At 38.1% G+C, this 26,604-nt stretch overlaps 1 long non-coding RNA gene across 1 annotated transcript; it reads left to right on the forward strand.

The window, feature by feature from the left end:
• LOC139132775 (uncharacterized) lies at window positions 1–25,868 on the forward strand. The gene is made up of 6 exons (XR_011552430.1): window positions 1–126; window positions 3,284–3,407; window positions 12,154–12,507; window positions 13,086–13,344; window positions 14,283–14,441; window positions 22,072–25,868. It is a non-coding gene; the product is annotated as an uncharacterized lncRNA (long non-coding RNA).
• The last annotated feature ends 736 nt before the right edge of the window (window positions 25,869–26,604 follow it).

A 26,604-nucleotide genomic window follows, 5' to 3' on the forward strand; every position in this document is an offset into this window, starting at 1 on the left:
TGTGACAAGATTGAGTACCACTACTAGTAAGTGTAAGGAATCTCAACCATAGCCAAGACTGACAGCCATCTTGTCATCACATCTCCCAACTACCCAGACAACTATGACAACATCAGGGTTCATTAGGTAATATCAGATAATCTGATTTTCACATACTTTACGGTACAGAAACATAAGTCGGTACTGAGTATCATGGATCACTCAGAGGAAAGTTAGTATGTTCCATATTTTATGTAAATCCATTTTAACCTGTTGTTTGATAAACTGTACAGAAGGAAGATTAAGGCAACAACTGATACACTGTTTCACACTGTTTCTTGTAAAAGGCTTGTCACAGCTCTATTGAATGCAGCATCTTTAACTGTCTTGCTGAACCTATACTTTGAAATATAGAGATGGCAGTACTAAATAAAGATGTATGCTCTGCAGTATTGTGTCAGTTGTTAGGATAAGAAATCATAGTGATGTATATTTCTCTGTGAAATTATTGGACACCATGGTGCGAAGCACCAAAGGTGTCCTATGTCGCCACAATGTCTGTGTGTGTGTCCGTCTGTCCGTCCGTCCGTCTGTCCGTCCGTCCGTCTGTCCGTCCGTCCGTCCGTCCGTCCGTAGACAGATTTTGTTCCACTCATAACTTAAGAACCCTTAGGTCCAATGTCATGCAATTTGGTATTTGGTATTATCATGATGAGACTTAGATCTGATTAGATTTTGGTGGGTGTGGCTTATTAATTAATTGCTCATTTGCATATTTTATGACTTTTTTCGTTCACGCAGATATCTCAGAGACGCCTGAAGCGATTTCGTTCAAACTTGCTAAAAGGATAGTACTCTACCTCATACAGATGCACGTTGATTTGTTTCACAATGTGATCAAATTTGGCCGTGTTAGAGGACTTTTTAGTTTTCGCCTCCATAGACTCCCTGTATAAGGCAATCCATAGACTCCATGTATAAGGCAATCCATAGACTCCCATGTATAAGGCAATCCATAGACTCCCATGTATAAGGCAGTCCATAGACTCCCATGTATAAGGCAGTCCATAGACTCCCATGTATAAGGAAGTCCATAGACTCCCATGTATAAGGCAATCCATAGACTCCCATGTATAAGGCAATCCATAGACTCCCATGTTTAAGGCAGTCCATAGACTCCCATGTATAAGGCAGTCCATAGACTCCCATGTATAAGGCAGTCCATAGACTCCCATGTATAAGGCAGTCCATAGACTCCCATGTATAAGGCAGTCCATAGACTCCCATGTATAAGGCAGTCCATAGACTCCCATGTATAAGGCAGTCCATAGACTCCCATGTATAAGGCCAAGAAAAATAAAAATTTAGTTTCTCATCGTATTCATATTGCAAAAAGGATGCAGTGACACAGTTTTTAGTCCCCACAGATAAAGTCCAGGGGGCTCATAGATTGGGTCATGTCAGTCCGTCAGTCCATCCATGTGAGTCCATCCGTTCACGCAGATATCTCAGACGCTTTGACAAAATGTCACGTGACCTTTGACCTCAAATATACATATTTGTCCATAACTCGGTAACCACAAGTGCTAAACCCTTCATGTATGGTATGATGGGACAGCCTTATGATGCCACATATTGTACCTCATTAATTATGTGCATATCTAATTTTGAGCAAGCCAATAGAGCTAGAGGTCTGATTTTTGGTATGTACGGATAACTTAGCAATGCTATTTTTTTGACAAAATGTCATGTGACCTCAATTACCTTTGACCTCAAATATACATATTTGTGCATAACTCAGTAACCACAAGTGCTACACTCTTCATATTTGGTATGATGGGACACCTTATGACGCCACATATTGTACCTCATTAATTATGCACATAACTTATTTTGAGCCAGCCAATAGAGCTAGAGGTCTGATTTTTGGTATATAGGGATAACTAAGCAATACAATTATTCTGACAAAATGTCACGTGACCTCGGTGACCTTTGACCTCAAATATACATATTTGTCCATAACTCAGTAACCACAAGTGCTACACTCTTCATATTTGGTATGATGGGACACCTTATGACGCCACATATTGTACCTCATTAATTATGCACATATCTAATTTTGAGCGAGCCAATAGAGCTAGAGGTCTGATTTTTGGTATATAGGGATAACTTAGCAATACAATTATTTTGACAAAATGTCACGTGACCTCGGTGACCTTTGACCTCAAATATACATATTTGTCCATAACTCAGTAACCACAAGTGCTACACCCTTCATATTTGGTATGATGGGACACCTTATGATGCCACATATTGTACCTCATTAATTATGCACATATCTAATTTTGAGCAAGCCAATAGAGGTAAATGTATGATTTTTAGTATATAGGGACAGACTATAGGATAGAAATTTTTCGATAAAATGTCATGTGACCTCGATAACCTTTTACGTAAAATACACGATTATGTCAATAAATAAGTAACCACAAGTGCTATGTCCTTTATATTTAGTAGGATGAGAGACCTTATGACAACACATGCTTTACCTCGTTAATTATGCCCATATATAATTGTGGGCAAGCCAATAGAGCTAGAGGTCTGAATTTTGGCATATATGGATTAATTAGCAATACAATGGGGTTTTTTTTCAAAATGTCACGTGACCTTGATGACCTTTGACCTTGAATATGCATATATATGCATAACTCAGTAACCACAAGTTCTTTACGCTTCAATTTTGATAGGATAGTAGATATTAGACCTTAAGATGTCACATCTTGTACCTCATTTGTTATGCACATATGTATTTCTTGGCTGGCCAATACAGCTAGAGGTCTGATCTTTTTTCCCGATTTAGAACCATAACTTAGACATGCCTCTTGTTTCAAAATGGGAACAATGACATCGACCTATGTGTCCATAGATCTGAACATATACACTCCAGTGATACTTCTTAATGACCTCATTTCCCTACCCCATCAAGACTAATACTCCTATTACAAGTGGGGACTATGTCAATGTCAATGACTTGTTACTTCTATACAGAATATTATCTCACATAGTGAGTGTCTGAATATTATTCTGAATTGTATTCCAAAGCACATTCTGAAAGGACTCTTCTGGAATATACAGAATATTATCTCACATAGTGAGTGTCTGAATGTTATTCTGAATTGTATTCCTAAGCACATTCTGAAAGTAACTCTTCTGAAAATTTCACATTCTTTGCCACTGCACCATCTCCCTAATACATACTGATGACCCACGGTGTCCACTCAAGTCTCACTTTGATTTTTAATTATAGGAACTGTTGGGATCAACATTACCTAAAGATATCACTGGTAGTAGAAAGACCTGGTTGAGGAGAACATCAGACAATTCCATTTATGGTGCTGGCTTCCACATGACACACTCAGTTTTCAATCAGAGTAAGTTATTTGAGTTCAAAATGCTCTGATAGTGACAGTCACTGTGAGTTGTGCATGTGGTTGATGTAAATTAATTTATGCTCAGATGACTTTTAACCCTTTGAGTGCTCCATTTTTTCCAACCAAAATGTTAGTGCAACATTTTACCAATTTTTATAAACTTTAATTCCTGTACTTAAATTGATAATTTTGGACCAAATGGAGTATACCGGTACCTTTCATTGGCTACATTATATGGTTGAAAAAGGTCTGTATGTAATATGTCTGTCTGTCTGTCGATCTGTATGTATGTACATGTATGTATGTATGTATGTACGTACGTACGTATGTATGTATGTATGTATGTATGTATGTATGTATGTATATCTCTCTGTCTGTATGTCTGTCTGTATATTGTATATTGTATGTATGTATGTATGTATGTATATATGTATGTCTGTCTGTATGTATGTATGTATGTATGTATGTATGCATGTATATATGTATGAATGAAAGTATTTATGCCTGTCTGTTTATATGGATGGATCGACGGATTAATGGATGGATGGATGGATGGATTAATGTATGTCGATGTATGTATGTATGTATGTATGTATTTACATATGTATGTATGTATGTATGTATGTATGTATGTATGTATGTATGTATGTATGTATGTATGTATGTATGTTTCTATGTATGTATATATGTATCTATGTATCTATGTATGTATATATGTATGTATGTATGTATGCATGTATGTATATCTGTTTATGTCTGCATGTATGTATGTATTTATGTAGGTATGTGTGTATGTATGTATGAATGAAAGTATTTATGCCTGTCTCTTTGTATGGATGTTGGATGAATGGATGGATGGATGGATAGATTAATGTATGTTGATGTATGTATGTATGTATGTATGTATTTACATATGTATGTATGTATGTATGTATATATGATGTATGTATGTATGTATGTATGTTTCTATGTATGTATTATGTATCTATGTATCTATGTATGTATATATGTATGTATGTATGTATGCATGTATGTATATCTGTTTATGTCTGTATTTATGTCTGTATGTATTTATGTATGTATCTGCATCTGTATGTATGTATGTATGTATGTCTGTCTGAATGTATGTATGTACATATGTATGTATGACATATGTATGTATGTATGTATGTATGTCTGCCAGTGTGCGAAATTAACGTCGGTCCGACGGTCCGAGACCGACCGATTTCTTGTCGGGCCGAAAGTTTTTAGCAACGTGTCGGTCCTTATGACCGACTGGAATTTGGAATAGATTATGAAAATTTCTCCGTCAAGACCTGTAACAGATGCAGATGATGACTAACTTTGAATCATATGATTCAGACTTGAATGTCATGCACCTATCAATGTTTTCCACCGTGGGAGTGCGGGGCAGCAGGGGATATTGATCGCACTTCGTGTCCTGGTAGTGCGGAATTTGATCTATGGTACGCCAGACGGGGGGGGGGGGGGGTGGGGGGGGTGGGGGGGGGTTGACAATGTCGCAACATAGGAATTTTTTGTCTTGCGACGTCGTACATTTACGAAGAGTCGACGCGCATAGCACGGAGCAGCTGATTACATTCAGATCAGTATGAATGATGTTCGTACATGCAGATTCTAACAATGGAATCAGTGGATTGCTTTTGGTGCAACAATGCGATATAATATTATAATAATACTCGCCTAGTGAGTGTATATTACCCTGGTAATGTTAGCATATCTGTGTCATATGATAACAACACCCGGAATCACTTCACTAGTTCCACACTTTAAGTTTTCGAATTTACATGGATTGTACACAAATGTACATAATACAGATCGACCTTCATTTTATAAAACTGACTCCGTTTTCTTTGCTTTGATTTTCGATTGAAGCGTTCAAAACATAAACGGTTCATAGAAGCGTTTAAGACAAAAACCTACTATGAAACATATTTGGTTTTGAATATGGAGGTATTTTTTTACCTCCATGGTTTTGAACTACGCCCGATATAAGGACTAGATGTTACACGACAGCCCAATTGTGTTACCTGCAGTCGACAGTCAAGTTCACGTTTCGCTACGTTTGTTTGTGGACCGCCAGAACATCTTGCTTGCTTGTTGGTCTTCAACCAAAGTTCACAAGACCAACTGTTACCACGATATATCGACGTGATAACAAGTGTACATTTTATAAAACAGAGCGGCCTTATCATAACAGTTTTGTAACAGTTTTGTTGAGTTGCACAATCTGTCGTGTATACTCTCATAGGACGAGAGTAGGGCTTCAAATTGTTTCGAGGTATACCGTTTTACGACAGGCATGCAAAACTCACCGTCATCCTGGGCTGTAGGCCTCAATGTCACAAAAATACGTCTTTTAAGATTTTACGGTATCATTAAGTGATCGTGTCGCGATCGTTTTAGCAGCATAGAGTGTCTGTCAAACTTTTCAGACTCACTTTGATAACTTTAAGCTTTCAAAGGGCGATGAGACCCAGCAATCGCTCAGGCAAAACCTTTTGATCAGAAAATATACATTCATTTCCACGAGTGGCGACGTGTGCCATTCATGTTGTCTGCAATTTCTATAATCGAGAAAAAGTTACGATACTTGTCCTTTTAATTAAAAGTATAACTTCATCTGTTTCTTCATGAATGCAACAGAGGTCACATTTAAGCATATTTTTTTTAAATGTTGAAAGTAATCCATACGTCATATCAAAATACATACCAAGTATTTTCTTCCTTCTGTTTTACATTACAATAAAAAAGACTTAGTGATCACTGTTTGCATAAAAAAATATTCATACACTCCCCTTACTCATGACTGTTTTTATGGTACTAAGCTATTCACTCAGTCTTCTACCACTCGAAGTGATTTTCAGCTCGCCAACCATATTCAAATCACAATATTACATGCCCTGGTGTAGTGTACAATTGTATACAGTCAATGTAGAGAACATAATCCCCCATAGAAAGTAATGAGAGACAAACTGTCTCGCTTTCATCATCCACATGTAGTCAGTGCATGAGCCTGTATTCGCCGGTCCCTGGGTGTTTGACATCATTTTATGGTCCAAAAGTGGGGATTTGATATGGCTAGGAAAAAAATTTCAAATTCTCCTGTTAGTCTCATAGTCCCCCCCCCCACCCATGGTGGAACACATTGATAAATGTGTGCGCATGGCATTGAGGAAGATGAGAGCTGTGATCTTTTTCAGATTCCAGATAATGTAGATGAATGATTCATGATCATTCACTAACACTATTCTGCAATCTATGTGAACAATAGTGCTTTTGAGTGAATACTTACTGACTCTATTGATAAAAGGACATGAAAAATTAAATATTACAACATTCAAAAGCATAATATTGGTGGGGAAGTTGACTTTAATGGGTGATTATGGCTTTGCTATAATCATTGTTAACATCTGGAGGGACATGGGGAAAAGGGTTTAGACCTTGACATGTATGGGTCACCATGCGCCACCTACTACCACTAGCTGGATGCACTTATGACGTAACCTATCTACCAACTGCCCCTTCACCGTTATCTAAACAATTTGCGTCACCCTCTCCACGTCACTATCCATGCGCATATCAGTGTGAGCAAAGCTATAGCTCGTCCATTTCAACTTCTGCCACGCTCAAGTTCACACCAACAAAATCCACCATGCCAAAAATGAAGAAGAGCAGGGGCCGCGCCCGAGCGGCCACCCGTACACCGACGAGGTCGAAGAGACGCCCAGCGCACCTCGACGAACAGCTACTCCAGCCAGTACCGATGGAAACCACACCAACCAACCCTGCCGGCGTCGTGCCGACTACAACCACAGCGGCAGCCGACCCAGGCATACCAGACCACGTCGCCAAACTAATAGAAACCAGCATTGCAAGCGCCATTGACTCAATCCGACGCGAACTACGGCAACCAACTACCAACACTACCCCACCGCCCGACCTGCAAGTCCAGCCAACGGATACAGCCGTTGGTGCACTATCACCCGCTTCAGTCATCGCCGCAGGACGACGACGCTCGCCGCTCCATCCTGCTCCGTGGTTACTCAAGTCCACCAGGTAATCATCCCGCTAATCAAGTTAATGAATATCGACCCGCCATTACAGCTGCCCCACCCGACTCGACCACCAGTTCTAGCGCTACGCACATCCGGGACTACCCTACTGATGGTGGCGCACTTCATTATAAACAACAACCCGGGCAATATGGCTGCGCCCTACGTTCAACCCGCCAGGCGAGCTGGCCTCAACGCACCGCCATGGTGCCCACCTCCTAGAGCTGGGCCAACGGGCAAATCTTCTGCAGCAATACCCCTAGCCGACCTACTACTGCCATATATCGACCAATCAACACTCAACGCCTTGGCTAACCTCGGTAAATTCATCGAACTTGGTGACTTGCATCCTGATGCCCTAGCTCCCAACTCAACCCAGGCTACCAAGACACAAGTAGCTTTCGATCCGGACAACCTCGGCGTCGCCACATTCACAACCGAGGTGAAGCGAAAAATTATCGACAACTTTGACACCTGGCTACAGTGCTTCTCGTCTTTTTTCATATCGAACATTCTACTACCCACATCTAGCGATCCCCATGGCCACCTACCTTCGTTTCCTCGCCTCCAAAGCTGCCGCCTACAAGCCGGAGGCCTGGCTCGCGTACGACAAATTCTTCCGCCTGAACGCTGCCCGCTACCCAGACAGGGCCAACTGGAGCAAACCAAACCCAGACCTCAATTTCCAGCACTTCACAAACCAGCCACACCTCCTGCGTCCTTCCTGCTTCGCCTGTGGCCAACATGGTCATTTGAAGACTGACTGCCCAAACCCACGCAGCAGCGACAGCAACCCATTCTACTGGGAGAACCCAGCGAACAAGAAACAGTATGACCAACCTCAGGTATGTCGATCTTTCAACCGAGGCTCATGCAAGACCCCCTGCCACTATGGCAGGCTACACAAGTGCTCTGTGTGTAACGCGACCGACCATAATGCTCTGCACCACCACCAAAGCAACTATCAAGAGACCCCTCAGCCCTTCCAAGGGAGCGACCAGCCACACAGTGACAATCGCAATGCTACAGCCGACAACGCCAATCAACCTCACTAAACTCAGCTGGCCTGCACGACCCGTACTAGTCGCCGGTTTAATTTGGGGGGCATAGCTTCTGCAGTGACGCCGCCACAACCACTGCAGAAGCCAGCCTACCTGACTGGCTCACAAAGACACTGAGCAGATGGAGGAGCGACGCGTACCGATCTACATCAAGACACCACGGGAGACCCTCTACGTAACACTCGTACTAAGGTACTCGTGGCTGGCTAACATTTGACACAGGACTCTGTTCTCGCTGGACAATTCCAACGATGGAATGGCCCTACACGAACTATAGAGACATGAAACACTAAGAACAATGAACATATACTATGAGACAATTCCCAGTGGCGCATGGTCACCGAGGGGGGCGGGGGGGGGGGGTGTGGGGGGGGGGGGGGCTGTGTACTGCCGCACCGCAGTCATACATGCCCGCGGTTTGGCCATAATTTGGGGGGTACTGTCATGGGTCTGCTGCGGGCGGCCGGTAACACGTTGCCCGATGCACGGTAGCCAGAGCCCGGTACCGCCATTCAGGCCGCTATGACGCCTCGTCGCCCCTGCCATGGCAGTGCATGCATAACCCCGGATTTCGGCCAAACACTTGTCTCCGTGTCATTCCTTTGCGTTAATGGGTGATTATGGCTTTGCTATAATCATTGTTAACGTCTGGGAGGACACGGGGAGAAGGGTTTAGACCTTGACATATGTGGGTCACCATGCGCCACCTACTACCACTAGCTGGATGCACTTATGACGTAACCTATCTACCAACTGCCCCCTTCACCGTTATCTAAACAATTTGCGTCACCCTCTCCACGTCACTATCCATGCGCATATCAGTGTGAGCAAAGCTATAGCTCGTCCATTTCAACTTCTGCCACGCTCAAGTTCACACCACAAAATCCCCGCCCACCCACCGCAAAAGAAAAAATAAATAAATAAATAAATAAAGCCTCGCTGCAGGCTAGCAGCTCACAATAAAAGATATTGTACGTCTTTATACTGCTTACTTTATACAATAAAGTTCCAGGGGGGTACTGTCATGGGTCTGCTGCGGGCGGCCGGTAAACACGTTGCCCGATGCACGGTACCAGAGCCCGGTACCGCCATTCAGGCCGCTATGACGCCTCGTCGCCCCTGCCATGGCAGTGCATGCATAACCCGGATTTCGGCCAAACACTTGTCTCCGTGTCATTCCTTTGCGTTAATGTCGTTAACAACTACATTTACTGGGACCGGAAGTTTTATGGGAGGACCGGAAGGTTTGACTTGGTGCAGGCCCTTATGACCTGAAGCTATTTTCTCTTAATTTCACACACTGATGTCTGCATGTATCTATGGATGGATGGTTGGATGGATGGATGAATGTATATTTGATGTATGGATGGAGGGATGGATATATGTATGTGTGTATGTCTGTATGTATATATATATATATATATATATATATATATATATATATATATATATATATATATATATATATATATATATATATATATATATATATATATATATATATATATATATAGGTAGGTTAGGTTGTACTTGCTGGTTGAGAAAGTGCTCGATGCGGTCATTCCACAGAGCAATTTGTACTTCAGGGTTGACTAGAGTGACAAAGTACATGAGTTATGACTCTGACTTTCGCGCTCTATGCGGTACGTCATCAGACAATTGTTGTCTGATGACCGCATAGAGTGCGAAACTCAGAGTCACAACTCAGTTACTTTGTCACTCTAGTCAACCCTGAAGTATATATATATATATATATATATATATATATATATATATATATATATATATATATATATATATTATATATATATGTAATGTATATATGTACCGGTACTGTATATATATGTATTGATGTCAGTCCTCAGCTAAATCTTGAGACCAGTTGCATGGGTCAAGCTGATTTTTTGTGTAGTGGTGCAATATATGATGCAGATGCAGATGTGCCATTGTTAAAATGAATATGTAAACATCGTAAAAATTCAAATGAGGTACAAAAAATGTGAAAATTGTCAAAAATCAATAACTCAGGAACTGCTCACCTGATCATTGTCATACTTGGTTTATTAAGTACCTTAGGCCATGCATATTTAGTCATGATGATTTGATGCCACTATTGGCTGCTTTCTATTTTAAATGATTTTATTTTATGTATTTTTTACCATTTTTGTCAAAAAAGTATGACAATTTTAATTTCAATTTATGGTCCTGTTGCTTTAAAATTTGGTTTACAGGTTACTAAAAATTACCAAAATAGGATGCATTGAAATGATGTTGAAATTTGCATATTTGTATTTTTGGGCAATTTTTGCCTTTTTGGTCAAAAACTCTTCTTTTAAACTTAATCCCATCACTTTCAAAGTAGGTGCTAAGGTCATTATGAGGTAGACGATTTCATATTGCTTGGTGTAAGGTTGATTTGCACTTGCAATGGAATTTTCTTGGTAATAATTCTGTACGAATGCAATTTTATGTGTGTACTAGCGCTGACTATTTCTGCAAAATGGGAGCACAGTGTCATTGTCTCTATTTGTAACTCATATTTGGTATGTCTATAAGCTTATATGGTGAGTTGGTGGCGTCTGTATGCCTGTATGTATATATGTATGTATGCGCGAATGTATGTCCGTCCAAGGCAAAAGCTCCCAAACCGCCACACCTACCAACTTAGTATTTGGTTTACAGGTAGACCCTGGGGTTGAGATGTGATGTTGTTCAAATAAACTTGTCAGTGTTAAAATATGCAAATGAGGTAAGAAAAAATGGAAATCCTGCAAATATGCAGGAGTGGTGGTATTAACTGAAACAGCCCACACATCTGAGTCAGAGCTTCTATGACCTTTAACCTATTTGTATGCAGTGTACTTATTATGTGTAGAGTGGTGGCAGTGACTAAAACAGCCTACTCCACTGACCTTTAGTCATTTGCTGTCATTGTTCATGAACTGATACATATTGCTACTGAAACTGCTGAAACCGTGAAGGACTGTGTTGAAACATTCCTCTGCTAATGCTGTTCCTAAAGTTGACCCGCAGTACCTAAAGTTTCAGACCTTATTTACTTTTGCCATTCTTGTTTTTCTGGTTTAAATATTTCTTGATGGACCAATTCAAGCCAAATATGAGCTCACTGTCCTTGACTGTATTTTTTAAATTTTGTCAAAAATCTGATAAAAATTGACTGGGGTAAATTTTATGAAGGTGACAAAAATGGACTTTAATGCTTAAAGTGTTAAGGTGATCCCAACCTGCCTACAATTTGCTTTCAGGTGTAAACACTCTTAGTGTTAACATGTACTGTACAGACAGCATTTAACAAACCAAGATGATGTTGCTGTGCTGACATCAAAGCTCACCTTTTAAAATCATACAATGTACATGTACCGGTATCTCCATCATCACAGAGTTGAGTGCATTGTATGTTGATCTTTTTAGACTTTGATCAAGCAGCAAAGGAGAATCATATTTTCTGTTCAGTGATTTTGTATTCATAATTGACTGCAGAATTAAGAAATATAGAGAAAAGAGTAAATTATGGAAGACTGGGTAAGGACAGTCTTTCATCCAATGTTTTGATACATTGACATGTGTTTGTTACTGTTTTTTCCACAGCTGTGTCTATCCTGAACCTTGTGGTGGTGCATACAGTGTGAAAACAGGTCACACCCTCATGACAGAGTCCAAAACTAGATTACTTCAACGATGAAAGCTATCTGTGGAATATGACCACAGAGTCTAGACTTACCCATGGTAGACTTTCAAACTGAAGATCAGTTTTCATCGGATTGACAGTGGTAGTGGTCCAGACTACACTAGCTGACCTCAGTATTCTCTTCCGACACAAATCTGGTACTGCACTTCAAGGGCCATTCTATTCACAGGATGATGAAATCTGGATCATGGTCTACACAGATTACACAGTTGTAATGCATGGTTTTGTGATTACAGTTACACACGGAAATGACAGTAAGTCTTTAATATCAATCAGTAATTTACAGTGCCTTCCCCTGACAATATCCGTTTGCAATGGGTGATAATGATAAAAGTAAAAGATGATCATTACTTGACTTCCAGTATAATACTAGATCTCATCAACTTGGCAAATTCATGACAACTTGTGTCAGAGCAATAAAATCCAGTATGGTCAATATTCTGTGGTTGTTTTTGCGGCAAACCAAACTGCCATATTAATCACAAATGCAGAGTATGATGGTCAAACATTAATGTCTTGGACATTGCTGATAGAAGATGAGGTGATTAATCTGGAACCGCTGATGGTGGTCTTTTCAGGGACAGATTGTGAGATGAACATTGCCATCCAAAAGTACAGTTCCTGCAGTTTTAAGTAAATAAAAGAGTAAACACTCATTTTGTTGTTTGCTGAAAATATTATACATATACAAGGACAACTACTTTAAATAGTGATGTCAACATGGAGTATAATTAAGAAGCATTGTTGAGAGATATGAAAGAACTTTCCAACTTCTGTATGCAGACAGTCATCTTGTAACAAATCATTTTCTATTCTTTCTACCTGATCCAAGTGAAGCAAAACCACTTCCAACTGCTACAGCATCACCAATGGAATCTGCAAGCATTATTAGTGGACTGTGGAAGGCAACAGCATCAGCAGTGGACTGTGGAAGTCAAAAGGTCACATAGCAGAAGATGAGACAGTCCACATATTTCTCCAAACTACCCACTGGCAGATAACTATGGCAACGATTAATGTGAATGGACCATCACTTCTACTTCTGGCAAGAGAATTAGAGTGAAATACCTGGACTCTGAAACTGAACCAAGGTGAGCTGAGGTGCTGACTTTCGAAGCACAGAGAATTTCACAAGGAAAAATATGACTTTGCAACTTTTCTCTAATAAGTTTTTCTCTAACGATGCCAACAAACTTTCACATTTTTACTTCAGCAGAGTGTAAGTCATAGTGGTCCATTGAACTAATCATACAATATTGAATCTTCATTTTCCAATTTTAATCCTTTGATTGTGGAGTAGTTAGTCACAAAGTGTTCTCTCTCTTGAGTTCCCTGGACATTCTATCACAAGACAAAAAAATTCAAAATCATCCATGAAACAAAAAAGCATTTGCTAGGAAACTTGCTCAGACAATCTGGCTCAGACTTTTTCACCACAGATACTGATGCAATTCGGCTCAGACCCATACATCAAAGGTACTTATAGAATCTGGCACAAAAACCATCCACCACAGATACTGATAGGATCTTACTGAAATTTGTCAGTGACCACTCTGAAACATACAGAGGATTTCATGTACAGTTACAATGATAAGCATCTCTTATAGTGTTACTCATGCATTGGTGTGTGGTAAAATCCGAACAGTAAATTCATTTTCCATCTAGCAAGATGTTCATTATTGCAAGTGATGACCAAGTGGATAATTTTCATTTCAAGTTAATAGGGTTTTTGTCAATTGAAAAGTGAAGAGAGGATTCACTTTTAAGTCAGTATCTCAGATGGTTTTGTGTGTTGATAAAATATCCCTGAGTTCATGGTACTGTAACAAGCAGCATGGTAAAACTGGCAGTACACTTCATGAATTAATTGAGCTCATGAAATTCAATCCTATTCTTATATGGGCATTAACATTTAATCAAAGACAAAGATATTATAATTTGATGAATGTGAGAGATTTTACCATTTCACTATCGGTTGAATAGATCTCAATTAATCAGTTTGTTGTTTTACTGCCTTATTCTATTTCAGACTGTATTAACAATCTCATAGTTCCTGAAGGAGGCAGTGTGCCTGTCATCTCACCTAACTACAGTGATGCAAGCTGTGACGACAGTTACATCTGTGAGTGGGTTATCAAGGCACAGCAAGGAAGGGCAATCCATATTATGATGGTTGATTTCATGACAGGTAAAAGAAAACACTTTCTCGCATTTTTGATTTCTGATGATGTACAGCTTGTTTCCCGTTCTTCCTAAGTTTCTATGTAGACTCGTTTGCCACTAAAACTATCTAATTCAAACATACGGTATTATTCATATCTTCATTGTGGCTGTAAATATATACCGTATATTTAAGATACAGCATTCAGAAATTTAAGATGTATATTGATATAATATTTCTACATCACTTATTAGCTCCTTTGTCAATGACGTAGAGTTTATCAAATAGGCTAATTTTCCATCATTGTCCGTCCGTCATCCCTTCGTCCCTCGACAATTGCCATCTCCTCTGAAAACGCAAGTTTGATTGTGTTGTAATTTGATATGCATTTCACTTGGGGTGACCTCACTTAAGTTTGTTCAAATCTTGGTGAAATGTGCATATTTACATTTTTAGGGCATATTTTGCCGGTTTTGGTAAAAAATCTTCTTCTCTGAAACCACATGTCCAATTGCTTTGATATTTGATATGCTGTACACTTAGGGTGACTTCAGTCAGATTTGTTCAAATTGTTGTGAAATTTGCATATTTGTATTTTTAAGGCAATTTTTGTTATTTTTGGTCAAACAATCTTAAAAAACTTCTACCTGAAAACTGTTTCATATCGACATATCGGTTTTCAAAATACAGAGAAGATTTAGGCTCCCAAAATACGGTACTTTATGACATGCTCTACCACTGTGCTGTGGTTTGTCATGTTGTGGTATGATTTTTCAATGTTTTCTTCAATTTCTTCTTCAATACAGATGAATGTGTGACTGAAACTTACACAGACACTTCTGATGAGATCCTATCCCCACTTTGTCCTGAAAAATGATCCCAACAATGCTAGCGCTGACTGTGTGTCTCTGTTGTCCATGCCAAATCAAAGAGGTGTCAAACTAACTTTTAATCCTTCCTTCTGAAGACTGGACATGATTTCTTGTTCAGTGGAATAGGCAATGATCTACACTCCACATCAAGTCATGTAAATTGAAACTTATGTTGTGAACATATATTGCAATTTAACATTTTTGCTTGTACTTCTACTGTTAATCTTCATTTGTGCGTAGAGTTAAAAAATGAATGAAATTATAATTCTCAGATAATTCATCTAACTCACTTGTACAAATATGCAGCAAAATACTTAAAATAGAATCAAAATTCCTATTCTTGAACTTATATTGTGTTCACACACTGTCCATTGAAACGCTTTTGAAGTCTCAGGTCAAATACTGGTCATACAAAATACATGTGGACCCTCCTTAGTGGTCCTGGAAAATTTCAGATTTGAGAGAGAAAAACTTGCTGTGTACTCTGTGAGGTTGTAATCCCAAAGCTACCTTAGTTAGGACCTAAAAATGATATATCACATGATAGTAACACTGTTAATGAGAACACATAGGGCTGTGGAGGTGGCTATCTCAGAATGACCTGTTCCAGTACATTCTAACAAACGATAATTTTCTGTTCTTGAATATCATCTATTCACAAATAGCATCATCATGTTCATCAGATATTATCAAAAAACAAACTTAATCATTATAAACCCCTGCATTTAATGCAAGCATCTTACTTTATCAGCTGTTGTTCATGTGTTCATGTTGATGGTGGCTCTACACTCTAGATCTCTGTATGCTTCCAGTGTAATTTCCCTAGCTGTATTATGTTTATCAAATGGTGACACCACATATCAGCTTTTAGTGCAAGTTTCTTCATAACTCAATTTTTGTACTGGACAGTATGTTTTCTGGGTAAATCAAACAACCTCCTTACAAGACAAAATGTTCACATCAGTTAACCCTATCGCCGTTGTTGATTGTATCATTGTATGTCATGCCTTATGCTGTGTAATTCTTTTAACTCACTGTGTTTTGTCTTCATTATTAAAACATGCCATCCATTTTTTCATTCTTCATGATATGTCTCGTGTAATGGACTGGTATTGCTTGAATAAATCAAACTGTACTGTTGTAAATCAGAACAAATTAGGCATTGTGAAGTTGATCAGCCACTGTTCACATCTGTGTGGAAGGAACTATTCGCTCTGTGTGTTCTCAAGGTCATTTTCCAAGCTGTCTTACCATTTAACTTTGTCAACAAAGCATACCAGCTTTGTAACCTCCATAAATGTAATAATCTCCACAAATGTAACATCAGCAATAATTGTAATAAAGTGCACCCATAAATGTAATATCACCCATAAATGTAACAAAAATCAACCATAATGTAATAAAAACACCAACCAAAATTGTAATAAATGGTAACCATAAATGTAATAAAAAAATCACCCATAAATGTAATACTTGTCAACCATAAATGTAATAAATCTATTTTGTTGTTGCAATTGAGGAATATAGCCCTTAAATATTTATCTATGTAATAAGGAAAGCAACTCGACACATTATTTATATCTTAATTGTTTGTGCTTTAGTGCGTTTTGCATATTTGAAATGTCTTTTACGTTTCGCTGTTTTGTGTATAGAACTGATTTGCCATGGCGAGACACAGCTGCAATCTGAATGTCAGTGCAGTCTGTACTCCAGAGTTGCGGAGACTGTTTAATACTACGATCTTTTAACGCTGTTTTTTGAAATTTGCTGTACTATCTTCAAAACAGTCGCCTCAAAGTCTTCTTCAGTAGATAAATTGTGTGGAATTATCAATAGATTCCTATGTTGTCCCACTTGAAGATTGTTCCTTCACTTGGGATGCAAGGATGTCTTAATTTTGTTCTACTGTATTCAAGGTAGTGTTCGTATTGTTTTCACTAGATTGAAACAAAGATATATGTTCTTGTCAACATGTTTTGTGCCGTAAGTTTCTCTTATAAGGCTGTATATTTCTGTGTTATTTGTTCTGAGTCGTCTGTCATAAACTTTATGTGGTATCACCGTTTGACGAGTTATTTTGACCCTTTCTTATTATGTAATAATCAGTGTCTAGAACTGCTGTTCCACTTCCATTATCTAACGGTTTGATCGGTACCTCGATCGCCATCTTCTGATAGTGTTCTCAAAGTAGTCTATTCTGTGTTTTGGAAAGGAAACCTAGTGTTTGGAAAGTATGCAATAACATTATATACACGAGTCTTATAAAAGTTATTAGTGAGATGAGAATCAAGAATAGCAAAAACAAGTCTAGCTGAGTTTGAATTCTTGGTCAGTTGTTTCAGCATAGAATTGTGTAAAAGCTATGGTTGGTTTGAGAGACAGCATACTGTTGATGGGAATGAAGGGATAAAGATGGGTAACATCAAGTATCGCAATCTCTAACTCGCTGACAAACTACAGTGGAATTTGATTGAGCATCTGGTTTGCCTTAATTGCAGAGATTGACAAGTCTACATGTTGCTTATCATTAGAAAAGTAAAACATTTGCAACAAATTTAGTCATTGGTACAGTGCGCGTCGAACATTTCCCATACACTGTCTAGTTTACAATCAAAACAGATTGGTGATTTTCTAGTTGTGTAGCTCTTAAGCACAAAGATTGTTCTGATGTTGAGTTAAATGCTATTGGTGCTAGTGTATCATTGGATTTGGGCATCAAAGGAAGATTTTTTTTTGGAATATATTTGTATCATAGTATCTAAGTCTGATGAAACTGTTACCTCCCTCAGGAGTGAGTGTTTTTTCTGTTTGCACATTGTGGTTTCAGATATCAAGTCATATCATACTTGTCGAGTCTTATCATACGTGTCCATGCAGTCTATCAGAGCATAGATGTGTCAAGGAAAAAGTACAGGACCGTGGCAATAGATGCATTATCACTTCACACTTTATTCATAAGTTAACAATAAACTATTGTCTAAAAGCTGAGACTGCTTGTTTAGGGGGTGACTTTTAGAAAAAGTGTTGCAAGCTTCAAGTTAAAAATTTGATTTTGTTGATTTCAAGAACAAACTAGACTTTACACAGGTATTTTGTATAGAGAGATCATTGAGGTAAGCTTCACCTTGTTGGTCAAATAATCTCTTCTTTCCATAATTCTCCTTTTACAAAAGATCTTCCACTTTGAACTGTTCTGTAAATGTGATCTTCCTATACTACGTTCAGACAGGAAAAAAATTGAAACGTTTCTGTGACACTATTTGTGATTTGCAAACACAGGGATTAATGGTTTGAGTCCGCTTGTGTCCACACACGCAAAATTAAGTCTTTGTTTTGGTGTTTAAGCCGACTTAATGTGCCCTCTCAAATTCAAAAGATGTGACAAAAGCATACCGCATTGTAACAAGATGGCTGACATGAATGATGTCGTACCGTGGAGGTACCTCCATGGTTTACTGACGCTCCACCTGTTGCTGTCAACAACTTCTTTGTTCTTAAGTTGCAGTGCCTTCATCTTGCGGTGGCACTGATCAGCTATCTGTTTAAACCCTTTTGTAGAGCCCTTTTGGCAATTTCTTTTTTGTAAACGAGGCTGTCTCTACATGTTCCATTCAGCATTCTCTGTATAATTATTTTGTCCGCCCAGACTGAGATAAGGCCAAAAAAATTAATTGTGCTGTTCCGATAACATGGTTTTCAAACATAGGGTAGGTAGGTAGGCTAAAAGATTTTTTTTCCAAATAATTTTATTTTTAAATATGCATTTTTCAGGGGTCAAGGGCGATCAAACACTGGCCAATTTTTTCCAGAAAAACGTGTCACAGCATATAAAAGAATAAAAACATTAAAGACATCCTTGTTCAAGCAAAAATTAAACGTGAGGTAATGAACGTGTGATTTTATGTGGATTTTTCTTTCTTCGTTTTTCTTCCGCGTTTAGGTAGCTCTAAAAAGTCCAGGGTTTGCTGGTGAAAAATAGGGTACAGGGCTCCCGCTACCCGATCGCCAATTAGCCAAATGCGAAAGAAAGTTTAAAATGGCTACAAAAATTCCAGTTTGGCGAACATAATGGCTAATGAATTTTTCCTGCCCAGGTGCCACCTCAACAAAAAACTACAGCTAACAATAAAAAAGTCGTAAGATGTTGAAACAGTTTACCCTCCTTCCTACAAAGTTGCAATGTATTGAAACAGTTTACTCTCCTTTCTACAAAGTTACAAGTTCCCTGGTACGTGGAGCAGACATTGTTGCTGTTCCGTCTGCAGTACATAGAGGCTTTGTTTTGCCTCCTTGAGTCCCGTTCGTCCTATAGTCTATCTAGAAGTTTTACCTACTTTGCTAGAATCAAAATTTGGCCTGCAACTACTCAGTTTGATAGTAAAAACCGTAATTTAAAAGGGAAATTTCACAAACGGAGCAATAATACGAAGGAAGAGGAGAAAAACTGAGGTTTTCTGAAAGGTCAAGTCTAGGTCATCTCATGCATGTGATGTCACGCATGAAGACCCTTTTAGTGTACAATTATGGTTCAAAAGAGCCACCTAGGGTGGTCCAATAGGTAAAAGGTAATTTTGGTGTCTTCCAATTTAAATGGCATTCAGCTTGACTGTCAGTTTTAAATTAAATTTATTAAGAGTCATTGCAAAGGGATATTGATCGACAGTAATTGCAGTAAGCATATCCATTGTCAAATCATCACATTTGTGAATTGCAATTTTGCATGTAAACATTAAAGCAACAATTCATAAAAATTAATTCGGTCTATTTCAAACTGCTATAACTTATACAAGAAATTATGTGATTCTGAATTATTTTAATATTTTTGTAGATACCACCAGTTTAATGATGTAGAAGTCAACATCACCAGACATTTCTTTATCATATCAAAATATCACATGAAAATATATCTGTGTTAAAATGTTATCATAATCATTAAAACAATGTATACTCTCAAACAGTGAGTAATTTAAATGAACATATATCATTGTGTTTTGTTTTACACGAGTAATGTTTTGCCAAACCCTTTGGTCTCAAGAAAAATACTCATACTCAAAATGCTATTCAGCCTGCTTGATCACAACTATGACATACATGTACCAGTAACACCGGGGCCAATTGTATCTACACTGCCAGTGTGCTACTAAATGCTTTCTCCTGCACCATTTTTTTTATTCTTGTGGCTAAAACATTTTGGTTATGGAAGACTGCATAAATTTGCCACATGAGAAGCTTGTAGCTTATGACAAGCTATCATACTGTGAACACTAAATGAATGCAGCAGAAATGTTCTGTACCTGTGGTAATATACGCTTCACTTTGCTACAGCACCAGATTTTTAGAATTCAATTGATACCTTATTTTATTTCTGGTGGTAAAAGTTTACCATCTGAAATGAAAAAGTATTTCTATCCTGGAAATGTCATAAAAACACAGATTATTCAATATAAACTGAATAAATATGTCTTTAATGAAAAAAACTATCAGGAACATCATACAAAACATCTCGATTTGTAAAATTCGGAACTCCTGAATGCGAAGAAAGCTGTAATTGCCAAGCTTAATGAGATCATAAAGTGGCTAAAAGTTGCTCAAAGTGGCTACAAGATTTTTGATTTGGCTAATCAGTTGGCTAATCATTTTGGTGACTTAGGGGGAGCCCTAGGGTATGTTGGATTATCGGAACAACACAATATTTTTTTTGCCTAAGCAGACTGATCTCATTGTCAGATCAATTATTGCCACGCGATGTAATGCTCTGTTCATTCGGTAGCCATGACGAAAGGAATTGAATTGAATGTTGGTTGTTGTTTGTTATTTGTTACAAATAGCTGTCGAATGAGGGCATTTAAGATGGCTCTGAAGTGGCTCAGTCCGTCCACACAGTGAGTTGCGGATAGAGTTAATCCCTACACCGGCTCAGGTCTGGTCAGTTAAACTGTCTCAAATTTGAAACGTTTCAGAACCACTTGGTAGGGCCCACACGTAACTTTTAAAGACAGTATTGGACCAGAGCCGTTTCAGAGGTGTTTTAATGGCCTGTGTATGAACGGCACTCTAAGTTGCAAAAGTTTAATCAGGGATTTGTCCCAGATTTTAAAAAAATCTGACCTTGGCCTGGTTACTATGCTGATTGCCACAAAACATGATCTGGAACCAGTTAAAGATGGAAAAAAAACACAATCTGGAGCAGGTCCCAGATTGTATTTTTGGTAAACTGGAAGTCCCAGTTTGCAGTCTCAGATTGCACTTTTCATTGGTACCCGTGTGTACATCCATTTGCACATATAACACATGTACAAGCTGTGCCAACAAGCAGTGGATGTTTCAACATGCTTTGAGGAGTAGAAAAAGAAATTGCAATAGACATATATATATATATATATATATATATATATATATATATATATATATATATATATATATATATATATATATAAATAATGAAAAAAACATCAAAAGTTAGGGTTACCAAGCTTTTATACATCTAAACTACCGGGGTAATTGTTTTTGAAATGAAATGTAAACAAATATCAGTTCCAGCTTCACTACACAACAATCAATCTCTGCCAAAGACTACATATGTCTTGAACATCATGGCCAGTGAATGTGATAGTGAAATCACTCAGCCATTATTTGTTATGCTGAAATTGTTGAGAAGAGGAGGGCCACCAGCATCAAGTCCCATTGCCAGCATTCAACTCTGTCTGTTCTTAACAATTAAGCAAGAGTCAACTTGTAATTTTACATCGTGAATTAACAATTGTCTTTGCATTTTTCTATTCAAGGTCCCTGGACAGACTGCATGCATTCACTTTGTTTTGCACAACTGAGATGACTCACTGAAGGGAGATGGACTGCCACAACCGTTGATAAATTACAACTCTAATTTATCTCATTTCATTATTTAACAGAAATTGTGTAATATTCCTGTAGTTTCTCAGGGGCAAATGATGTACTTTTGCGCTCAATGTACTCGGCTCTTTCCCAAGTCATACTGTTATTGAATCACACTTAACATTCTCATTATGAAGTGTGCTGTGTAAATTATTGAATAACAGATACAAATACGGAATTTTTATGATGGCTTTCTGTGAAAAATCACTGTCGAGCTACATTGTTCTTTGACAGTGATGGTGCACATATACAAATGAAAATATCCAATTTGCTGAATCACTTAGGTCAGGTCAGGTCAGGTCAGGTCATGACAGGTGTTGTACAGTGCTGTTTCCTCTTTGATGCCAAAAGTATACTTTGGGCAACATGTTTTTTTTTTGAAAATGGTGTGATATCCATATGTATGTCATATGAGCAATCATTAAATACATTTTGTACAAAGATCTGTTTATGTAAAACAAAATGACAAAAAACTACACTACCAAGAGTACAGTAAAAAACAAGGTCTGTGGTTACTGCCATGGTAACTGTAGCTGTATTTCAAAAATTTGTTTTGCTTTACATTTGAGTGAATGACTTGCCTAAAAGAAATTGTATCAAAGTTTAAATTTTCCGTCTCAGGTTATTATCATATATACATCCGCAGTTTGTGTGTACCATCCATGTCATTTTCAAAGATCATAAAAAATGTAATTTTTTGTGTGTTTCAAGCAATTTCATCTGCTAATCTACAAACAACATATTTTATGCATGCATCAGAATTAGAGATTTGTAATCTTTTGGACATTTTTCATGTGCATAGTTTATAGAATTTCTAGCCATTCCAATGAGTGTAAATCCTTTTTCTACCATCAAATTTACTCTGACATATACAGAGGTTTTTGTTGTATTGTCAGTGTCATATTACCGTTTTAACATGTACACTGAAGCCATGAAATCCTCTAACAAGTGTTTGTAGAGTGCCATCATTGCTCAGATTTAGAAATAGGAGATGTATAGTGCTTTCTAGTGTATGTCATTAATGGCTTTTAGATGGCTTTGATGAAATTTATTTTTTTCATTTTTTCAGATGTTACAATTTATTGAAAAATCACATTTTTTCACATCTTTATCACATCTGAGGAAATGTTCTCATTGCAGCTTGGAAAGATATTTTGTATGAATTTTGGCTGTAACTCATTTTTGTCAGGAAAATTTGTTTGCAGTTTGCTAATTATATACCAGGGCTCTCTTTGATTAGACTGAATGGAAAATATATGTATGTCTTATTTCCTTTGTTGTAAAGAATTAATAGACCTGACCAATGTAGTTCATTCACTGAGAGTGCAAATTTAACCGTAATGAAATATTTTCTTTCATTCACCACCAGTTTCTATTGCTTGCAAACCAAATGCAAATACTCTGTAAATTTTCTTTGTATAGTCTATCACTTCTCACAACAAGCTACTTTGATGATAACAGGACAGACATTGTGTATTGATGATAACTTTGTTCAAAAAGTGGCAAAAAATTGGAACACATTACTGTCATTATGCTGGATGGCAAATACTGTGTATGTGCATTGACAGTGATGATAATTGTGATGTGTTCAGTATGATTGTAATAGATACAAACAAATCTCAGTCTTCACAAGTATCCTGGTCAAGCAGCAGTGTATGTTGCAAACTTTCATGAAGAAGCAATGTTAAATTGAGAAAAAAAAAACACTGACTGGGTCATGGTCTTTTTATTCAATTAGACATGTTATACGTCAAATACTGAACACTATGAGAAATATTTTTGAAAAATGAGATTTGCTGATTTTCACAAATTTTGAAGCAAAATAAATGAAAATCAAAGGAAAACCACTCATTTTCTTGTTTTTTCAGTGCAAAAGTTTGAAATGTGCAGCCAACTCCACATTAATCGGCGTTTTTGATACATAAATATTTACAGTGTAGATTTGTTAACATCAGCTGCATAGTTAGATTTCGATTTTTCTCTCTTGCAAAATTGTGAACTATATGCTCGGTTGGCAATCATTTGTTATTTCCAATGAAAAAGGTCAAGAAAATGATGTTTGCTTGAAAAAGAAAGTATTTCATGCTAAAGTTGTAGTTTCTCTGGTAGAAAAATCAAATGCTATTCAGACTACCAACATTGCATTGATTTGCTAGGAGAAATTTCTCTAAACTTGACAGGGGTACTAATTCTCCGCTCCAGCATTACCAGGGGTACTAGTTCTCTGCTCCAGCAAGTTCCAGGGGTACTAATTCTCTGCTCCAGCTTTACCAGGGGTATTAATTCTCTGCTCCAGCAAGTGTCGGGCACTAATTCTCTGCTTCAACAGTTCCAGTGGTACTAATTCTCTGCCCCTGTAAGTTCCAGGGGTACTAATTCTTTGCTCCAGCAGTTGTAGGGGTACTATTTCTCTGCCCCTGTAAGTTTCAGGGGTACTAATTCTCTTCTCCAGCAAGTGTCGGACACGAAATCCCTGTCCCACTAATTAAGTTTCCAGGGGTACCAATTCTCTGCCTCACCAAGTGTAGGGGTTCTAATTCTCTGTCAAACAGGTTCCAGGGGTGCTTATTCTCTGCCCCAGCAATTCAAGTCTGCGTATAAATTCTCTCCTTGCAAGTGTACAAATTATCTATAAAAAAAATGGGTAACCTGTGTTCTTTTGCAAACTCTGATTTTCATCAGAGGAAAAGAAATCATTTAGGTTATTTTGGTAGCCTGGGAGATTTTTTAGAAATTATGAGAGGTAAAGATTGAAATTATTTTGACTACCTCTATTTCTTCTGTTTTGTATGGGAAAACATGAAAAATAAGCAAATCTCATTTTTCAAAAATATTTCTCATAGTGTTACAGATAATTGTAAAGAGACTTAACTGATGGAGAAAATGTTGCACATCTACTATACATCATGATAATGTGATAGGAATGTGCTCACAAAGGCAATAAACCTAGAACCATTTTTTACATTTTCATTGGCGGAAAATTCCATGACAGACAGATTCCTAACCTTGCATATACTTGCATATAATCTGCATGCACAAATGGCTACAACTGATCATTTGAAGAAACATTTCAAAATTCAACCCTCTCTTAATGTTTCACATGGTCAACTTTACAGGGAAGGGGCCAGAGGAATGGCGCTTGTAGGACTTTCTTATTTACAAATGATGTACCTTATTTCATGCATTATATTGGTAATGCTGCAACATTGAAATTTTATGATATTCATTGTTGACAACCATGTTTTCACTTTCATCAATCACCAACATACCCTAGATACAGTGTTCACATCAGTCATAGGGGTCCCTGGCGACCTGTGAGCAGAGTTTTGACCACCCCTCCCTTAAACTGAGTTGATGGGAAGAAGGCTGTGGGACTTTGGACAGTATAAGGAACCATGGAGGTAGAAAGAACTACCTCCATGGTTCCCTATGATGTGATGAGGGAACTTAGCAATATGGCTGTTATTATTGCCATTTGCCAATAAAATTAAAGAAGAAAACAAGTTGTTTAATGTTCTTTTGTTTTAGTTGTATTGTTATCAGTGTAAATGTGTGAACAAGCTGAGATATGTATTTGTCTTAGATGTAACAGAGCATCATTTACATAATGATTGGGTTACCATTGCAACACTGTAAGTACCAAGCAGATCCTGAGTACAGCTCTGAATAAACAGTCTTTTACTATGAAGATTTGATTTTTCCTTCAACTTGTCTTTTTGAAGTGACCATGAACTATAGTGATGTTCCCATGATATCTGATTGAGATTTGATAATTCGTGAACAGAAACAATTCAGTTTTCATTACATCCCAACTTTGCTAGTTTGATAGCTTCACAGCACTCGGTGATGGCGCCCCCATTGGCAAAGCGCGAGAGGTAAAGTGAACCTTGGCATTAAAGGGACAAAGTCCGGCAGTAGTAAAAGAAAACGTGGGGGCAACTGGGATGAAGTAAGAATTTTACACCCCATTTTATTCATTTATCTACATGAAGCGAAGGAAAAATTAACCATCCATGTAACTAAAGTATGACCCTGACCTATATACGAACTCACTCACGCGCAGCAGTGCATTGTCCTGAACTAAGCGGGGAAATTCCCTTCTGAGCATGTTTATACATGTACGGGAAATTCCGTGTGAGTCATCACCATCAAACTAGCCTATATAAAGGAGCCCCGTTGTCAGTCCGGCCGGCCGGTCGCGGAGTCTAGCTGATGTTGAACACGAAGTTCCTATCGGTACGAACTAACTTTCATATCCATTCAATCCATAATATCGTAGATATCGCTCCAGCGGCGGACTAAATCCTTCTTGTTTTTGTATTTCTAGCGCCTGATGAAATATGTCCTGAATAAGTTCTGACCCCGGGGCCTCTGTTGTTGCACCTTTTCTTGTATTTGTGTAAGCAGCTGTTTATATTGCACAT

This window comes from Ptychodera flava, chromosome 5 (assembly GCF_041260155.1).
Source record: "Ptychodera flava strain L36383 chromosome 5, AS_Pfla_20210202, whole genome shotgun sequence".
NCBI lineage: Eukaryota > Metazoa > Hemichordata > Enteropneusta > Ptychoderidae > Ptychodera > Ptychodera flava.